This window comes from Pleurodeles waltl, chromosome 4_2, assembly GCF_031143425.1.
Source record: "Pleurodeles waltl isolate 20211129_DDA chromosome 4_2, aPleWal1.hap1.20221129, whole genome shotgun sequence".
In the NCBI taxonomy this organism is placed as follows: Eukaryota; Metazoa; Chordata; class Amphibia; order Caudata; family Salamandridae; genus Pleurodeles; species Pleurodeles waltl.
The window spans coordinates 690,407,933-690,428,876 of record NC_090443.1 but is presented as its reverse complement, the minus strand read 5'-3'; positions in this window follow the sequence as shown (position 1 = coordinate 690,428,876).

The window sequence follows — 20,944 nt, the reverse complement described above, 5'->3', positions numbered from 1 at the left end:
GATCTCATGGAACCCCAATACCCTGGGTACCTAGGTACCATATACCAGGGAATTATAAGGGTGTTCCAATGTGACAATTAGAATTGATGAAAATGGTCCTTAGCCTATAGTGACAATTTTAAAGGCAGAGAGCATAAGCACTGAGGTTCTGGTTAGCAGAGCCTCAGTGACTCAGTTAGTCACTACACAGATACACACATTCAGGCCACAAACTATGAGCACTGGGGTCCTGGCTAGCAGGATTCCAGTGAGACAGGCAAAAACAAACTTACGTACATGTAAAAATGGGGGTAACATGCCAGGCAAGATGGTACTTTCCTACAGTTACCCTGCCACAGTCCCAACCCACCACAGACCCTCCCCCCTCAGGAAACACCAGCACAGCACCCACCCAGCGGGCCCATGCCACTGTCCCCAGGACACATCAATCAGCAGTGTGTCCACCACTACAGGGACCCCAAACAACCCCACAAACACAGGGCGATCAGCAACCTGGAGTCAGTGGCAGTGGATACACGGTTCAGGGGACAGAGGCACAGGACAGCAGGGAAACTGTGAGGAATGCGGTGCGACAGGGGGAGGACAAGCCCAGGGAACCGACTCTGCGGCAGACACTCTCCAACATCATGGGAGCATATCACCATTCCCAGGAGACCATGGGCCAGATACTGTACAAGTTGCAGGAGACCCAGCGGCTGCAGGAGGGACACTACCTGGGGATCAGGGAGGACCTCAAAAACATCCACACCATCCTGGTCACCATTGCAGGGGTGCTTGCAGACGTGGGCAAGACCACGAGGGAGGCAGTGGCACAACAACGGGCCCCTGACACTAGCCACACCGAAGAACAGCGCTCCACCTCCGCCGGCGCTAGTAAACAGGAAGCCCCGCCACAGGACCAACAGGCCACCAGCCCTTGTCCTGGGATTCCTTACTGGGGTCAGTAGCCATAAGAGGTTGGGGTAACAAGAGTCACCTGCAAATATCAGGGAGGAGGCTATTTACCTCCTGAGATCCCTCACTGTTGGGCAGTCAACCATACTGAATGCCATCCATGGTGTCTAGAGGCATTTGCAACAAACAAATGCATACCTGGAGAGCATTCACTCTGGCGTGGCAGCTCAACAGAGAGCATTTCAGGCTCTGGCACAGTACTGATGGCAGCCATTGTCCCTGTCTCTTGCATCCCTCCTCCAACTTCCTCTACCCAGTCCCATCCACTGCCTCCACTGTGTCCCCCTCCTCACCCTCCACCTCCCTCCCAGTAGCGTCTCCACTCACACCTGCATGCACTACATCCTCATCCACTACCTCCATCATCAGCATGCCCATCACAACACACCCCTCACTGGCAGTCACCACCCCCACATCCATACACACGTCCCCTGTGTCCTCTGCCAGTGTGTCTGTGGCCCCCCTCCAAAAGTACACAAACGCAAGCACCCACCCACCCAACAGCCATCCACCTCACAACAGCATCCAGCCCATGCACCTGCACCCAAACTCAGCAGGCAGACACCTACTACAACCAATCCCACTTCTTCCACTCCCAAACCCTCTCCCTCTTCCTCTTCCTGCCCCAGTGTGCCTAAGAAGCTTTTCCTGGCCAACTTTGACTTCTTCCCTATCCCTCCCCCCGTCCATCCCCTCTGGCCAGGGTGGCCAGAACCCAGCCCAGCACCTCAGCCACCAAATTGTCATCCGCTGTGGTTCCTGCAGTTATCAAAGACTCAAAGGGGGCACCCATCAGCCCAGCCAGTGTGCCACCAACCCCTGCCAAGGCCAAAACCATTCCGCCACCTGGCAAGGTGAAGAGGGGGACAGGATCCAGCAAGGGAAAGGAGCCACAAACACCCAGCAAGGCCACCTCAAAGACTCCAGCTGCCAGACCCAAGGTCACACCACCATCTGCCAAGGTGAGGAAGGGGCAGAAAACACCAGCCAAGGCACTTCAGCCGTCTTAGGCTGCAGGTGAAGGCCTGGTGGCTACCAGCACAACCACCAGCACCGCCACCTGCACCACAGCCAGCACCGCTAGCAGCCCCGCCGCTACCACCACCGCAAACCCTGCCACCTGCACTGCTGCAAGCACCACTACTGTCAGCAGCAGCAGCCCTATTGGGCAGCCGTCCAAGGCTACAGGAGAAGGGCTGGAGCCTCCCTCCACCACTGGCAGCACAGACACCTGCACCACGGCCAGCACCGCCACCTGCACTGCCACTAGCACCGCTGCAGGCACCACCGCAAGCACCGCCACCTACACAGCTGACAATAGCACCACTACCAGCAGCAGCAGCCCCAGTGGGTAGCCATCTGAGGCTGCAGGAGAAGGGCTGGAGCCTCCCTCCACCACTGGCAGCACCGGTACCTGCACCACGGCCAGCACCGCCACCTGCACTGCCGCTAGCACCGCCGCAAGCACCGCCACCTGCACCGCTGTCAGTAGCACCACTACCAGCAGCAGCTTCCCCAGTGGGCAGCCGTCCGAGGCTGCAGGAGAAGGGCTGGAACCTCCCTCCACCACTGGCAGCACCCCACCAGCCCCGGCACTACCACCAGTTTGCAGCCGTAGCCGTCGCCGGATGGAGTCTAGCCCCACTTCCATGGACTATCATGCAACCTAGTCCCTGAAAATCTCGTGCCTCAGACACCCAGGTGAGGGACTGTGAACTGCCACACCCCAAGTGTTGCATCACTGGGGCACAAAGCCCCCTCCAGAACCAATGGAGATATGCATCCACTCACCCTATCCTTGGCAGGATGAAGCACACTGGGCACAAAGCCCCCTCCAGAACCAGTGGAAGAAGGCATCCACTCACCCTATCCTTGGCAGGATGAAGCACACTGGGCACAAAGCCCCCTCCAGAACAGTGGAAGAAGGCAGCCACTCACTCTATCCTTAGCAGGATGAAGCACACTGGACACAAAGCCCCCTCCAGAACCAGTGGAGATATGCATCTACTCACCCTATCCTTGGCAGGATGAAGCACACTGGGCACAAACCCCCCTCCAGAACCAGTGGAGATATGCATCCACTCACCCTATCCTTGGCAGGATGAAACACACTGGGCACAAAGCCCCCTCCAGAACCAGTGGAAGAAGGCATCCACTCACCCTATCCTTGGCAGGATGAAGCACACTGGGCACAAAGCCCCCTCAAGAACCAGTGGAAAACTGGCACCCACTAAAGAGACTGTGGCCTTGCACTCCCCAGGACCAAGCAGTGGGCAAACCACCCACTTGAGAGACTGTGGCTTTGCACTCCCCAGGACCAAGCAGTGGGCAAACCACCCACTTAAGAGACTGTGGACTTGCACTCCCCAGGACCAAGCAGTGGGCAAACGACCCACTTGAGAGACTGTGGCTTTGCAATCCTCAGGACATTGCTGTGGGCAACCCACCCACTTGAGAGACTGTGGCCTTGCACTCCCCAGGACATCGCTGTGGGCTTGGAGGCCCCTCAAGGAGCAGTGGCGTTTTACCATCTTCCGGCTTAGGTGCACCCCTCTTTACTATCCCCCTGAGGTGCCTGTGTGTTTGTGACCTGATGCCCCTGCAGTGTTCTCTCCATATTGAGGCAGGAGTCAAGTGTGGGCTTGGCCTATGAGTTTTGGCCCAGTGGCCCACGGACATTTTGAGTGGACAATGTACCGCCTTATGTACATATTGTATATTTGTGTAAATACTGTTTTTAAAATACGTACGTATATCTGACTATTTCTAAAATATCACTAATTTGACTCAATTCCTTTTGTCCTTGCATTCTTCCAGGGGGTTATGGGGTGTAAATGTAATGTTGATGCATGGGTTTGCGTGTATGGTCTTGTGGGTGAGAGTGGGGCTGGGGTGTGGCATGTTGCGTGTGTGTGTCACTTTCTTTTTCCTCCCCCCTCCCCTGTGTACTAGGTGCAGTACTCACCGTGGTCGTCGCCGCCACCACTGGTACTCCTGGTAGATGAGGAGGTAGACAAGCATGGGGAGGACCTGCAGCTCAGGCTCCATGGTGTCCTGGTTCTTGGTTGAGTGTCAAGAGGTGAGTGGTTTCCCTTCCAAGTACTGTTTCCGCCGTGCTTTTGATGGCATTGGTACCGCCCCAGAAAAGCTGGCGGATGGGCGGGTTGTGATGGGGTGGGTGGTACATTGACTTCCTCCTGTCTGTTGGCGGTTACCGCTGTGGTGTTTGTTGCTACTGCAGTGGCGGTCGGAGTATTAATGTGGCTATACATGTTTTGGCAGTTTCCGCCGTGGTCGTGATCCCATTTTTTTTACCGCCGGCCTGTTGGTGGTATTACCACCGCTTTAGCTCGACCGCCAGGGTAGTAATGAGGGCCTAAGTGTTGTATAAAAGTAAGGACCAGCACCATGCTCAGAGACACAGAAAACAAAATGTACACATCCATGCGAACCGCATGGTGCCATTCGAGTGATATTTGCAACGGAAGACCAAAGATCGCCCTCCTGAATGTGAAAAACATAGTGCAAATGCGTGCACCGAGGAACTCCTGCCACTGGCGGAATTCCACAGAGCTCACAGAGTTTTTTTAACCACTTTGCAGAATTCTGTGTAGTGGGACTCCGGGAGCTCCCCCCACCCCTACTATGAGGTAGTGGAGAGTAAGGGGGAGTATATGTACCTGGTGGACCTGAGAAGCCCCAAAATCTACTTAAGGGTACTCCATTTCGACAGCCTCCAGCCTTAGTAGGAGAGGTCTGAGGTCACCATGCGGCTGGTGACAGATTATGGGTAGGAAAAGGAGAGTGAACTCGCCCAGGTCTCCGGTCACCTAAAGAGAAGGATGGGTCAGTGGAGGGTGTCAATCTCTCCCCTACCCTGACCCTTAAGCAGCCGAGGGACTGTTGACAGTTACTGGAATAGTTTGCCTCCTTATTTTCCCTCACCCCTGGGCTTTCATACTTCTGTACCTGTGGTATAGACACTGGGGACAGCATTCCTGTCAAAAATAAAATGTACAGGCTGTCTGACAAAGTGAGGGCCAGCATCAAGGCAAAGGTAACTATGTTGGAATGGAGGGTCATTGAGTCTTCCAGTAGCCCCTGGTCCAGCCCAGTGATGCTGGTGCCAAAGGCGCCCCCAACACCAGGCACCACCCCAGAGCTCAGGTTCTGTGTTGACTGCAGGGGACTCAAATCAGTCACTAAGACTGATGCACACCCATCCCTCGAGCTGATGAGCTCATTGGTGGGTTCGGGGCAGCTAAGCTCCTTAGCACTTTTGGCATCAATTCAGGGTGCTAGCAGATTTCCTTGACCGAGGGGGATCAAAAAGAGCTCATCCATCTCTATTCCAGTGGGTCACTCTCTGTTTAAAGTGATACCCTTTGGATTCAGGAATGCCCTGTCACCTTCCAGAGGCTGGTGAACAAGGTCTTAGCCGGGATGGACTCCTTAAGTGCTGCATATGTAGGTCATATAGCTGTCTTCAGCAGCACCTGGAAGGACCACCTATTTCACCTGCAGGAAGTGCTTCAGGCTCGGCAACACACAGGCCTGACTATCGAGGCCAGTATATGCCAAATAGGGTAGGTGTCTGTGATGTACATTCGACACCAGCAGCTGTATCACACGTACTGCGCATTTTCCTTGTTTGCACTGGGTGCATCTTTTAAAAGATATGCCCGGTGCAAACAAGGAAAATGTGTCATATTAGCATGAATGCACTGCCCCCAGGGCTGCTGCAAACTCACTTTGTTCTGGGGGCAGCACATTCATGTGAAAAATAGAACAGCTGCTCCAATTTCACTGTGCATTATGGGGGATTAGTGATCCCCTTGCAGGTGGGTGTAGTGAGTGACTGCACCCGCCTGCAAGGGGATGCCTGGGGGGAACCGTGGGGCCCACTTCTCCCCCCCTCAAGAAAGCTGTCATCAGGGGGCACACTGACAGTGTGCCACCCTTTAGGTGGCACATTGTCAGTGCACCTCCTGACAGCTTCTTTGCCTCTGCACCCACGTCCATAACATGGAGCGGGCATGGAGGCAAAGGGATTCCCTCATTTGCATGGGGCAATGCCCCTCATGTACATGAGGGAACATCCTCTAATGATAGCACTGGCACCAAATGGGTGCCAGCACTATCAGTATTGCAGAAAGGGACGCACAAACATCTGTATCTCCTTCTGTAATATCAAAGTGCCCCTGGGGTGCGCAAAGTAGATACATATGAGCATTGCGCCCATGTCCCCTGGTGGGCAAATATAAAGTGCAGCCCCTTGATGCCAAAATAGAGACTATCTTGGACTCTGAGCCTCCAAAAACTCAAACAGAAATTAGGTACTTTCTGGGCCTCACTGTGTGTTACAAGAGGTTGGTCAAGGGATATTGCATCGTTGTTGGCCCCTTGACTGAGCTGACTTCCAAGAAGCAGCTCAAAAAGGTGATCTACAAAGAGTCCACTCAGAAAGGCTTAGACTCCCTAATTAAGGCCATGTGCACAGCACCTGTGTTGAAGGCCCTTGGTTTTCCCAGGAGCTTATTGTCCAAAAAGATGCTGTGGAGCATGGTATATGGGCGGTCTTATCACAGCTAAATGAGAAGGGTCTAGACCAAACTACAGCTTCATCTCTAGGAGGCTACTTCCCATGGAACAGAGATAGAGTGCTATTGAGAGAGAAGCCTTTGCTGTGGTCTGGGCACTGAAGAAGCTGTGACCATAGTTGTTTGGAACTCACTTCTAGGTCAAACAGACGACAGACCCCGTAGGTGGTAAATGAAGGGTAAGAATACAAAATTGTTGAGGTGATTCACTTTCCCATGGAGATTTGACTTTATAGCAGAACACTGGCCTGAATCAGACCATATGAGTGCTTATGGTCTCTCCAGGTTTCCCTGCCTTATTGAAAAGAACTAACTAGCGGTTTGGGTTGTTCTCCTCAATTTCAGTTGGGTGGGACATGTGTTAGAACTGTCAGCCTTAGGGTGGTCTTATCCCAAACCTTTTGTGTCACTTCATTTTTGCTGCAGTTATTTTTGTGGGCCGTAGGACTCTGTGCACTTTGCTAATGCTAGCCAGTGCTAAAGTGCTTGTGCCCCTCCCCTAAAGGACCGTTACTTTAGCTTCTACACAATTGGCATATTTAATTTACTTCTAAATCCCTTGTAGTGTGGTAAACCATGTACCTAGGGCCTGTAAATTAAGTGCTGCTAGTGGCCCAGCAGCACTTATTGGGCCTATTGTGCCACGTACTTCAGTAGAACTTTAGAACATGTGCTGCCACTGCAGCTTGAATGCAGTGTAAATTGACATATCAACTAGGAACTTAAACCCATTGCCGATCCTTAAACTCCCCTTTTATCACATGTCAGCCACCCATAAGGTAGGCCCTAGGCCGCCCATAGGGCAGGGTGCTGTGTAATTGAAAGTTTGGACATGTACCTTTAAGTTGTATGTGTCCTGGTGGGGAAAATCTCCTAAATTTGTTTTTCACTACTGCAAGGCCTACCCCTTCCATAAGATAAAACTGGAAATTCCTTATTACATTTAATAAACTGTAATTTCCAATTAGGAACTGGTAGATATTTAATGTTGATTTCTTTAGAATTGTGGTAAACAGCCCTATTTCATGGTAAAGTCAGGTTTTTGCTCACAAATATGTCACTTCCAGAAAGTTGGCATTTTTCTGCCTTTAGCGCTTTTGTGCCTATAGCCTGGCCTGGGTAACATGACTGGGTATGGCTGACAGTTCAACTGTGTGAATTCCTCACAGATATTCACACAATTGAGAGATTAGCTGTGCCTGGATGGGCCATCTGCCGACAAGATGGGGGCGAAGATGAGCACATCCCCACTAACAACTGAATGGCCTGGGCTATACCTTCAAACAAATGGCCTAACAACCCTCATTGCCACTACAGCCAGCTAGGTGCCAGGACAGGTGGGAGCAAGGAATTCCATGCACTTCAAAACCACTGTCAAGAACTTACTCCCACCTTCCAGAACCAGCACACTAGAGTATAAAATTAGGACTTCAGACACCAACTATGCAGTACACACAACAGTGCAGGACCTGTGGATGCCACCAGGAGAAAGGACTTGTGCTGCTGGAAGTACTGCCACTCTGCTAGTCTGCTGCTCTACAAGACGTCTGACCTGCTGGATTGCTGCCCTTTTGGTCCTGCTGCTCTGCTACATTATGCCTGGGGACAAGGACTGGATCTTCAATTGCCCCAGGATCTCCAGAGTGACTTACAAAGGCTAGTTTGCTGGCCTCTTGTTCAGAGCCACAGGGACACATAAGGCTCCCACCATCTTGAGCCCGCACCTGCACCAAGCCTGAATGATTCCTGAATCCCCAATTGGTATACCTCCAGTCCCAGTCCTGAATACTTTGAAGAGATGCGAAAGGTGCCCAGATAGGCAAAATCCACAGGTATGGACTTAAAAAACTTTTGGCCAAAACTGATTTAAGAAGAATGATAGGATGGGACCTGGTCACCTATCTGCCCGAAGTGCATCGTTGGTTGGATGGAATTTGTGGCTTCTCCCGCTACGTTTTTCTCCGAAACAACAAATCCATTTCAGCAGTGTTTTGCCAAAAGGGAAACTAACCTTGTGGAACAGTCTTCAACTTCAGCCCTCTGCTTAGTCCTGCTGGTGATTTTCGACTTCGATAACTAAGTCTGAAAATAGAAATATTCACTACTGCTTCAACCCAGGGCTGTCTGCCAATGACACCCCCTCATCAGGCAACTAATGCATCCATGTCCTGAACTTTACATTCTCAGAACATTTGTTCAATAATGTTTCTAAGTCCGAAGTTAAGTGATGACTAGGCTCAATCCACATCTTGTATCCAAACTGTGATCCTTCATGGTTGGACATATTTTTTTTACTTTGACCCAGTCTCGTGCAACTACATGTCCCCAGTTGGTGCTTTGATATTTTAGGTGCTAGTTTTTATTAAAAACTTTAAAAATTCGTAAATCTGGTCGAACTTATTTTACTTATGTTGCTTTGGTGTCTGACAGTTTATTAAAATTAAAGCTATTTATCATAATAGTTTTGAAATTGTTCTTGTGTTGTGTTTTCACCTTATTACTACTTGTGTGCTGCATAAACCCTACACATGACATCTAAGTTAATCCTGACTGCTTTTTGTGCCAAGCTACTCAGGGTTAAGCACATGTTAATTTAGTGACTTATTGTGGTTCACCGTGCCTGTTGTTTGACAAGGGCTCACACCCCAGTCAACTAATAACAAACAACTAACTTTCTAACATTCACCTACAGCTTTATATTGGCAGTTGTCACTGGCAGTCCGTTCTCGGCACAAAGAGATCACTTTGAAGTGGTGAGTAGCCCAAAACTTCTGTAATTTCATCTTTTATTCAGAAGTAGTTCACACTGATACCACCCACATGACTAGGACCTGGGGTGGGCACCTCTTTGGGATAAGGAATCACTCCAGCAGAGCCAACAGAAGGGCACAGGTAGGTCCAGTATGTGCTGGCCAGCTTGGCAGTTGAATGGAGGGCTATGGAAGCTTGCTATGTCCCATTACTCTCACAGATTAGCCAACTGAATCTTGGAGTTACACTGGGTAGCCTAGGTACAAGGATATCCTGTCCAATACTTTCTTCATTCGGCAGGGCAGGCCCTCTTTCTCAGACAGCAGGACAGGCCTTCTTCTCAATCTTCCACAGGTGCAGGAATGTTCTGATGAGATGTTCTGAAGTTGTCACATTACGACCTGGTACCAGCGCATGTGTGAGTAATTACCTGGCCTACCCCCATAACTGGTTCTGATCAGTTCTTCTGCTTTCCTGGGTTTGGTAGCGAAGAAAGGGCTGGTGTTGTGTTCCTTTCTGCGTGCTGCAGGCAGGGTCCTTTCAAGTGTGATGAGGGCAGGAATCAACTCCTCTCCAGCCATCGTGTCAGAAAGACCCTTACCCCTCACACCTGGGACTCTTCTGCCTCTCTGTCTGAAAGCAATACACAAGACACCAAAGGAAAGCCATTCAAAGTCAAGTGACCCTGAACACTGGCAGAAAGGCACGTTTGGTTTAGTGCAAAAAATGTTCAACATTCTAAAAGTGGCATTTTCAGAATAGTAACTTAAAATCCAGCCTTACCAACAATGAGTTTTTACATTACAATTCATTTGAATGTAAGCATCATATCTTATCTGCTCCCAAACTGAAGATAGGACTTAAGTTAGTATGGTAACCCAGTGTTAGTCTATGCGAAAGAGAGCCTGACAGAAGTGAAAAATACTTTAGGGGTTTTTCCTTGCCAGGACGTGTAAAATGTCAACCATCTCCTACATTTTTAATACTATGCACCCTGCCCTATGAGCCTTAGGGCCTACCTTTGGAGTGACTTACAAGTATTAAAAAGAAAGGTTTAGAACAAGTTTTTTGCTGCAAGTCAAAATGATAGTTTAAAACTGCATTGCAAGCTGTAGTAACATGCCTGAGATATGTTTTTAAAAAGACTACGTTTATATATACACATATGTATATACACATATATATTTACACACATATATATGCTATATGTACATGCATATGTATACATATTCTATATACATGCACAAATGTATATATATATATATATATATTTCCAAACAAAGCAAGCAAGGCAGGAGAGTTGGCTGAACTCTCGAAATATATGAAAGACAAAAGAAATGATTGCCACGCACTCCGCTCAGCCACAGAATAAATTTAAGTGGTTTATTCGGTGCAAAAAGAAAAAGAACAACGCGTTTCGACTATGCAGTCTTCTTCTTAGTTCAATAGTCCTTTCTCTAACAGATCTATTTATACTACATATTTCACATACCAATCCAATGCATTCTGGTTATAATAGTTCAATTGTACAATACAAAATTTCACCTAATTTATACTAAATTTCATCAATTCAAAAATTTGTTCGCCAGAAAATAATATAAATGATACAAAAATTATTTGTATTATAAATTTAAATAAAAAGCTCATTTTCATAAGTTAGAGAAAGAACAAAATAATTATAAAGTATTATTCTACAATAAACAGCCATATCATGATTAAATACACCTCAAAATTCATTTCCCTAATTATTTACTCACAATTCATTGCTCAAATGTAAATTATGTGAAAAAAAAGTGAATTTGATTAAAGTGATCATATAATTTAATATTTAATTTTTATATTTTTTAATATTTAATCAAAATTCTGGTAATATTTTTAGTGAAATAGATTCCGATTCATTTTAATTCAGAGATGGACATAAAGCTCCTCATCATAATTGATCCCTGACGGGATCTTAGTCCTCATTGAGATAATATACTTAGATTCCAGTTGTCTCAATTTTTTTACTCTATCTCCACCTCTTTCATTTTCAGGAATGTGGTCTATCCCATAATAACGCAGCATTCTCCAACTATTTGTTTCATGTTGTTGGAAGTGTTTGGCTATGGCATATGTTTGATCTTTATGTAAGACTGCTCTCACATGCTCTAAAATTCTTTTCTTAAGCATGCAGATTGTACTGCCTACGTATCTCAAGCCACAATGACATTCAATTACATAAACTGTAAATTTTGTGTTGCAAGTTATTCCATGTTTAATATTCATTACCGTTTTAGCCCATAATTTTACAGTTTTAGTTGATTTTCCAATTTTGCAAGCTTTGCAACTATTACATTTAATGAAGCCACATTGTTGTTCAATTAGCCAATTCTGTAGATTTTTTATTGTGAAGTGGCTTCTTACAATATAATCTTTCAACGATGGAGCTTTTTGATACGTAATCATTGGACCTGATCCTATTATTGGACTGTTGGACTTTTGCTTATGCAGAGTCATACCCAGTCTTTTTGCCTCCTGCCTCCTATTTTTTTCTGACCTGTTGCTGTTGGCTTTTCAACTCTGAGCACTTTACCACTGCTAACCAGTGCTAAAGTGCATATGCTCCCCGTGTAAATTGTATGTAATTGGTTTATCCATGATTGGCATATTTGATTTACTAGTAAGTCCCTAGTAAGGTGCACTAGAGGTGCCAGGGCCTGTAAATCAAATGCTACTAGTGGGCCTGCAGCACTGGTTGTGCCACCCACATAAGTAGCTCTGTAATCATGTCTCAGACCTGCTACTGCAGTGTCTGTGTGTGTATTTTTACACTGTAAATTCGACTTGGCAAGTGTACCCACTTGCCAGGCCTAAACCTTCCCTTTTCTTACATATAAGGCACCCCTAAGGTAGGCCCTAGGTAGCCCCAAGGGCAGGGTGCAGTGTATGGATAAGGTAGGACATATAGTAATGTGGTTTATATGTCCTGACAGTGAAATACTGCCAATTTCGTAATTTCACTGTTGCAAAGCCTGTCTCTCTCATAGGATAACATGGGTGCTACCTTTAAATATGATTAAAGTGTAGATTCCCCTAGAGAGTAGATGGACATGTGGATTTGGGGTCCCTGAACTCACAATTTAAAAATACATCTTTTAGTAAAGTTGATTTTAAGATTGTGTGTTTGAAAATGCCACTTTTAGAAAGTGAGCATTTTCTTGCTTAAACCATTCTGTGACTCTGCCGTGTTTGTGGATTCCCTGTCTGGGTCAGTTTGACAGTTGGGTTGTTTTTCACCTCACACCAGACAGTGACACAAAGGGGGCTGGGGTGTAACCTGCATTTCCTGATTAGCCATCTCTGCTAGGAGGGAGGGGTGGAGTGGTCACTCTCATCTGAAAGGACTGTGCCTGCCTCTGACAATGCCGGCTCCAACCCCCTGCTGTGTGTCTGATGACTTGCCTGGGCAAAGCAGGATTTCACAAGTAGGTGTGAGTCCCCCTTGAAGAAAGGTGACTTCAAAGACTAAAATGGGTATAAGAAGGGCACCCAAATCTACAGACTTTAGAAACACTTCTGGAACCAAGAGGAACCTCTGCCTGGAGAAGAGCTGATAGCTGAGGAAGACGTGCTGCCCTGCCTGTGACTGTGCTTTGTAGAGCTTTCCTGCAGTGCTGCTTCTGCCAGAGTAAGAGGGCAAAGACTGGACTTTGTGTGCCTTCCATCTTGTGAAGAAATCTCCAAGGGCTTGATTTAGAGCTTGCCTCCTGTTGTTTGAAGTCTCAGGGACAGCAAAGACTTCTCTCTGCCAGCACCTGGAGTCTCTGGAGAGACTCCTGCTCTGACAAGTGGTGCCCTATCCAGTCCCTGGGCCCTTGAAAGGAAAGCTGGTGGAAATCCAAGGAAACGGACTTCGGACGACTCCGGACCAACGCCGCTGCTGAATCCGGTAATGCCGCCTGCACCTGACGCCGTGACCTTCGCTGGAACGCGACACTCTTCGCAGGCCCGTCGCCGCAGCAGCCCCGCTGAAGTCCGCGACTCCGTGGAAGTCGCCGCACCACGTCGTGACCGACGCCGCTTGAAGTGCACGGATTCAACGTTTCGCACAGACGCCGCGATTCCTGACTTCGCGCCTCGGCTTGTTTTCACTCTTCACCAAAGGTACTGTACTTGGGGGTCTACACAACTCCGTGTCCGGCGCCGCTGGTGTTGGCTTGTTGGGAACGACTCCGTCACGACGCCGTGTTAACATCTCATTGAAGCATTTTTGTTTCTAAGCGCTATTTTTGAGTTTAATCTTTAAAAATTCATAACTTGACTTGTGTATGTCGGATTTTTGTCGTTTTGGTCTTGTTTTGTTTAGATAAATATTTCCTATTTTTCTAAACCGGTGTTGTGTCATTTTGTAGTGTTTTCATTAAGTTACTGTGTGTGTTGGTACAAATACTTTACACCTAGCGCTCTGAAGTTAAGCCTACTGCTCTGCCAAGCTACCAAGGGGGTAAGCAGGGGTTAGCTGAGGGTGATTCTCTTTTACCCTGACTAGAGTGAGGGTCCTTGCTTGAACAGGGGGTAACCTGACTGTCAACCAAAGACCCCATTTCTAACGTTGCTGATCAGCGGTTGGGATTTGGACTTGTATTTGTACTTGACATACAGTGATTAAGTGTACACTACTGTTTAAGTTCAGACCACTACGTGACCACATACTACTTGTTTGGTGATCTTTTGCTTTTTCTCTTAAGGACTCCTTTTTGTTTTACTTCCATGATTTTGCTGATCCATTGACTGATTCTTTTTACTTCATTGGGAACTTATTTTCTGCCTTTGGAACTTTGCACTTGTGACCATCATGTCTCAATCTGGAGATGCAACAGCTGGAGCTGTGTTTGAAATGGAGAAACTGAAGGAGTACTCAGTTGCTCAATTGAAACAGTTCCTTAAAGATCTTGACTGTCCCACTGAGAGCTCCACCAGGGAGGGGGAGCTGCAAAAGGCACAGAGGGCCTGGGTGACAATCAAGAAGGCTGGAGGGCACACAGAGGAGGAGAATGTGGGTGGGGAAGTGCAGAGGATACACAGTGGTGTAGTGGAGGTACCTGATACGCCTGGGGGGAGGGTCCCCAGGAGAGGTAGCAGGGTGTCATCCAAGGGTCTGACTCCTGAAGAGTTACAGGACAGACAGGCAGAGAGGGCTCGCCGGTTCAAGGAGTTGAGGATGCAAAGGGAGAAGGATTTGGAAGAAAGGAGGAGGGACTTAGAGATCAAAAAGAGGATTTGGGCTTATGAGCTCAAAATGAAGGAGCTGGAAGTCATGAGGGCTGAATCCAGCTGGAATGGTGGCAGCAACAATTTTTTATCTAGTGCTGCTGAAGAAGTGCACATGCCCAGAGATGTGGTGCCCTACTTGAAGGAGGGAGTTAACACACACCAGGAGGTTCAGGGGTATGAGGTAGCTCCAGTGATGCACAGGGTCCCTGAGGTGGATTGGGGAACTGGCATGGGGAGTCATATTCCTACTGGTGGGAGGGACACTCTACTGACTCTAGGTGAGAGTGACAGGGAGAGGGGTTCCCCCCAGGTAGAAGTCCTGGTTATGGAGTGTGAAGACATCCCAGAAGAGTGTGGGTTGAGTGTCAGGGACAGTCAGGTACTGTCTCACCAGTCTCAGGAGGGTGATGTGGGGTGCTTTTTCAAAGCAGAGTCACTGGATGGTTGGGTGAAGGGTACTTTGGTTAATTCATGTGAGGGGCTGAGTGATGTAATTGCTGGAGAGCATATGTCTAGTCCTTATTTTCCAGAGCTATGCCAACACCAGGTGGAGTGTGAGTTCTCTGACCCCAGGGAGCTTGCAATGGAGGCAGACTTCTGGGTGAGTACCAGAGAGTCTGAAGAGGCATTTGGGGGTGCTCCTGAGAGGAGTGGTCTAGGTAGTTCCCAACCAGCTGAGGTAGGGAAGGATTGTAGTGTCCCAGGTAGGTCCCAGTGTAGTGGGATGGGTGAGGGACCCCATGTCCAGTCTCAGAGGAGAGGGAATGGGGATGGGTTGAGGCCCAAGGTGCCCGAGATCCGGTCCCAGGTCCTGGAGGGTTCCATGAGGGAACACCAGGAGGGGAGCCTAGCCTGTACCATAGGGCCATCTGTTGAGGGAGACCCCACAGTGTCAGGAGAACTTGGGGGGCGGCTGTAGCCAGCGTCCCACCAGTTCTGGTGTCTGGCAGTACCACTCCTAGTAAGGGGGTGCAGAAGTCCAGACAGAGGGTTGAGAGGGGGTTGGGGACCCCAGTGGAGAACCTGGAGGGTCAGGGGTCAGCTTTGAGAGCAGAGCCCCCCAGGAATGACCTTGGTAAGACCATTTCTGGGTTGGGGGAATCCAGACTCTGTCAGATGGGCAGAGGTCAGGAGACCTGCGCCAGCCAGAATCTTGTGTGGCCCTTGGGGACAGTGTGTCTCTTGAGGGGGGTAAGTGTGCCCCCCTGGAAGTCCTGGTGCGCCAGGCAGTGGTTCGACCGCAGGGTGGTGACCCTGGGTTGGATGACCAGGTTCAGAGGGTAAACTCTGACCTGGTGGGGGGTAGGTATGCCCCCCAGGAAGTCCTGGGTTGCCAGGCAGTGGTCCAGTCTGTGGGTACAGACCCTGCACTGGAGGATCAGGTGCAGGGGGTAAACCCTGACCTGAAGGGGTGGGCGGTTTGCCCAATCACCCCCCCTGGTGTGATTTCAAGGGGTACTCTCCCTGAGGGGGGGGTGCAGAACCCTGAGAGTAGGGACAGGGGAGAAAGAGCCTCACCCCTGGCCCCAGTGCAATCTAAGGGTACAGACCCTGGATTGGAAGGCCAGGTTCAGGGTGTCCCCCCTGACCTGGAGGAAGGGGCTACTGCTAACAGTGCCCATCCCATGTTGTCTTCTGAGGGGGCCACTCCTAGTTGGGGGGTGCAGGACCCCAGAAGGGAGGGCAGGGGGAGGGAAGCCTCACCCCTGGCCCTGGTCCAACCTGAAGGTACAGACCCCAGGTTGGCGGACCAGTTGCAGGTTTACAGTCCTGCACTGGTGGAAGAATTGTGCAGAACTGCTTCTACAAGCACCCTGACAGTTTTTGACTCTGGGGGTGCCGCTTCTGCAGGTAGGATACAGAGCCCCAGAGGGGAGGACCATGGTCAGGTTGTCATCCCTGACCTGGTGGAAGAGAGAGTGGTCAAAGGGTGCCAGGTACCTGGGGCTACCGCCCCCCACTCTCCGCAGTCACAGTGGTTGGAGAGGCCTGAGGTCGGGCTCTCATCCCTGACAGTTGTCCGGGGCCACTGAGGCTTGCTCTCCTGGTGGACAGAGTTGCCCCTGGGGGGGGGGACGAGAGTCACACCCCGGGGGTGGAGTGGGCAACACCACTGTGTTGGCCCTGGTGTTACTATCTGCCCATTGCAATACATCTGTGAGCAAAGTAAAGTTAGATGCTGCACAGATGGTGTCTGTAGATGTGGAGAAGGGTTCCCCATGGGTTAGCTTAGTGGGCCCTGAGAGTATGGACAGAGGGATCCAACTGGAGTCAGGAAGGCGTAGAACTGGAACATGCCCCTGCTGTTGTGGGCCTGGGTCCTTGTTCTATCGCCCCAATCAGGGAAGTACATCAAGGTATTGATTGTTCTCCCCTGGCTTTAGGCTGGTAGGGGGTCGTGTTGGACTTTTGCTTATGCAGGGTCATCCCCAGTCTTTTTGCCTCCTGCCTCCTATTTTTTTCTGACCTGTTGCTGTTGGCTTTTCAACTCTGAGCACTTTACCACTGCTAACCAGTGCTAAAGTGCATATGCTCCCCGTGTAAATTGTATGTAATTGGTTTATCCATGATTGGCATATTTGATTTACTAGTAAGTCCCTAGTAAGGTGCACTAGAGGTGCCAGGGCCTGTAAATCAAATGCTACTAGTGGGCCTGCAGCACTGGTTGTGCCACCCACATAAGTAGCTCTGTAATCATGTCTCAGACCTGCTACTGCAGTGTCTGTGTGTGTATTTTTACACTGTAAATTCGACTTGGCAAGTGTACCCACTTGCCAGGCCTAAACCTTCCCTTTTCTTACATATAAGGCACCCCTAAGGTAGGCCCTAGGTAGCCCCAAGGGCAGGGTGCAGTGTATGGATAAGGTAGGACATACAGTATAGTAATGTGGTTTATATGTCCTGACAGTGAAATACTGCCAATTTCGTTTTTCACTGTTGCAAAGCCTGTCTCTCTCATAGGATAACATGGATGCTACCTTTAAGTATGATTAAAGTGTAGATTCCCCTAGAGAGTAGATGGACATGTGGAGTTTGGGGTCCCTGAACTCACAATTTAAAAATACATCTTTTAGTAAAGTTGATTTTAAGATTGTGTGTTTGAAAATGCCACTTTTAGAAAGTGAGCATTTTCTTGCTTAAACCATTCTGTGACTCTGCCGTGTTTGTGGATTCCCTGTCTGGGTCAGTTTGACAGTTGGGTTGTTTTTCACCTCACACCAGACAGTGACACAAAGGGGGCTGGGGTGTAACCTGCATTTCCTGATTAGCCATCTCTGCTAGGAGGGAGGGGTGGAGTGGTCACTCTCATCTGAAAGGACTGTGCCTGCCTCTGACAATGCCGGCTCCAACCCCCTGCTGTGTGTCTGATGACTTGCCTGGGCAAAGCAGGATTTCACAAGTAGGTGTGAGTCCCCTTTGAAGAAAGGTGACTTCAAAGACTAAAATGGGTATAAGAAGGGCACCCAAATCTACAGACTTTAGAAACACTTCTGGAACCAAGAGGAACCTCTGCCTGGAGAAGAGCTGATAGCTGAGGAAGACGTGCTGCCCTGCCTGTGACTGTGCTTTGTGGAGCTTTCCTGCAGTGCTGCTTCTGCCAGAGTAAGAGGGCAAAGACTGGACTTTGTGTGCCTTCCATCTTGTGAAGAAATCTCCAAGGGCTTGATTTAGAGCTTGCCTCCTGTTGTTTGAAGTCTCAGGGACAGCAAAGACTTCTCTCTGCCAGCACCTGGAGTCTCTGGAGAGACTCCTGCTCTGACAAGTGGTGCCCTATCCAGTCCCTGGGCCCTTGAAAGGAAAGCTGGTGGAAATCCAAGGAAATCGACTTCGGACGACTCTGGACCAACGCCGCTGCTGAATCCGGTAACGCCGCCTGCACCTGACGCCGTGACCTTCGCTGGAACGCGACACTCTTCGCAGGCCCGTCGCCGCAGCAGCCCCGCTGAAGTCCGCGACTCCGTGGAAGTCGCCGCACCACGTCGTGACCGACGCCGCTTGAAGTGCACGGATTCAAAGTTTCGCACAGACGCCGCGATTCCTGACTTCGCGCGTCGGCTTGTTTTCACTCTTCACCAAAGGTACTGTACTTGGGGGTCTACACGACTCCGTGTCCGGCGCCGCTGGTGTCGGCTTGTTGGGAACGACTCCGTCGCGACGCCGTGTTAACATCTCATTGAAGCATTTTTGTTTCTAAGCGCTATTTTTGAGTTTAATCTTTAAAAATTCATAACTTGACTTGTGTATGTCGGATTTTTGTCGCTTTGGTCTTGTTTTGTTTAGATAAATATTTCCTATTTTTCTAAACCAGTGTTGTGTCATTTTGTAGTGTTTTCATTAAGTTACTGTGTGTGTTGGTACAAATACTTTACACCTAGCGCTCTGAAGTTAAGCCTACTGCTCTGCCAAGCTACCAGGGGGGTAAGCAGGGGTTAGCTGAGGGTGATTCTCTTTTACCCTGACTAGAGTGAGGGTCCTTGCTTGAACAGGGGGTAACCTGACTGTCAACCAAAGACCCCATTTCTAACATGGACCAAGATCTGGGTCTTTCCGTATGATATGCCAATGTTTGCATAAAATATTTTTGATAAGGCCACTTTCTTTAGTGTATTCCATTATCATCCTCACATTGTTTTCCTCTATTTTGTCCTGTATAATCTGAGTTTTCTTAGGCACTAATGTCTCATCTCGAGAGATTGTTTGTACTTTTTCTAAATTTCTTTGTAAAAGTCAAGAATTGTAGCCTCTTTGTTTAAATCTATGTAAAGTTTCTTTATATTTCAACTGTACCTCTTTCTCATTAGAACAATTTCTACGCATTCTGATCAATTCTCCATAGGGAATGCTTTTTAAAAGTGATTTAGGATGAAAACTTTGACCATGTAAAATGCTGTTTGTTGACGTCTTTTTACGAAAAACTGTGGTTTCTAATTTATTGTTTTCTACATAAATATTAATGTCTAGAAAATGAATTGATGACTTACTCATTTCACAAGTAAACTGCAAACCCACATTATTCTGATTCAATTTGTCAAAGTATAGTTGAAAATCATCCTGTGTTCCTTGCCAAATTATAAATAAATCGTCAATGAAGCGTACCCAAAGTGCAATTTTATCCATAAATACATCGTTATCCTTACTCCAAGCTATTTCCCTTTCCCACCAACCCATTGTTAAGTTGGCATAATTGGGAGAAAGGGAAATGCCCATAGCTGTACCACACATCTGCTGGTAAATCTCATGATTAAAGATGAAAATGTTGTTATTGAGGCATAGTTCTATCATTGAAAGCAACATCTTTGAATGTTCAAGTTCCGCAATACTTCTCTGTCTTAGAAAATATTCACATGCTCTTAATCCAATATCATGATTAATAGACGTGTATAAGGATACAACGTCTATTGTTACTAATAAGTAGTCATCAGATCAATTTAATTCCCATAAGATACGTAATAGATCTCCTGAATCCTTAATGTATGAACTTAAAGTCATTACAATTGGTGCCAAATAAAAGTCAACATAATCAGAAATTCTTTCATATAATGATTCACATGCTGAAACTATTGGTCTGCCAGATGGTGATGTTAGTGATTTGTGAATTTTAGGTAAAAAGTATATTGTTGGAATGGTTGGATTCTCCTTTTTCAAAAATTTTAACTCATCTAAATTCAAAAGTGATTGTTGATGCCAGTCATCTAATTTCGAATGTAATTGATGAATCATTTGATTGATGGGATTATGATTCAATTTTCTGTAATTCGATTGATCATTTAATTGCCTATATGCTTCTGTCATGTAATTTTGTATGTCCAAAACCACAATATTTCCACCCTTGTCTGCGGGTTTGATTGTAATGTTAGCATTGTTCGTTAGTGATTTTAAAGCTAATCGTTCACTTATTGAAAGATTTTCCCGATGACCAGGGTGTCTAATATTTTGTAACTTTTCCAAGTCTTCCAATACTAGTTCCAAAAATATATCGATCTTATTTCCAGGTGATAGTACCGGACAGAATTTAGATTTCTCTTTAAAATGACTGAACTGATGTTTATTAGTATCTATATCCAATTCTCGTAAAACTTCTGATTCAGTGTAAGTTTCATCGGGTAAGTCAAAATATAAATCAAATAACGTTTTCAAATCCCCAATTTGATCAATACATAAGTTAGATTGATGTGGAATGTCAGTTGATATTTCCTCTTGTATTACTTCAGTTTTTTTCGAGTTCATGGAATGATACTTGACCAATTTTAATTTGGGAAATTAGAAAAATATTACAAAAAGGAAAAAAAAACTGAAGTAATACAAGAGGAAATATCAACTGACATTCCACATCAATCTAACTTATGTATTGATCAAATTGGGGATTTGAAACAGTCATTTTAAAG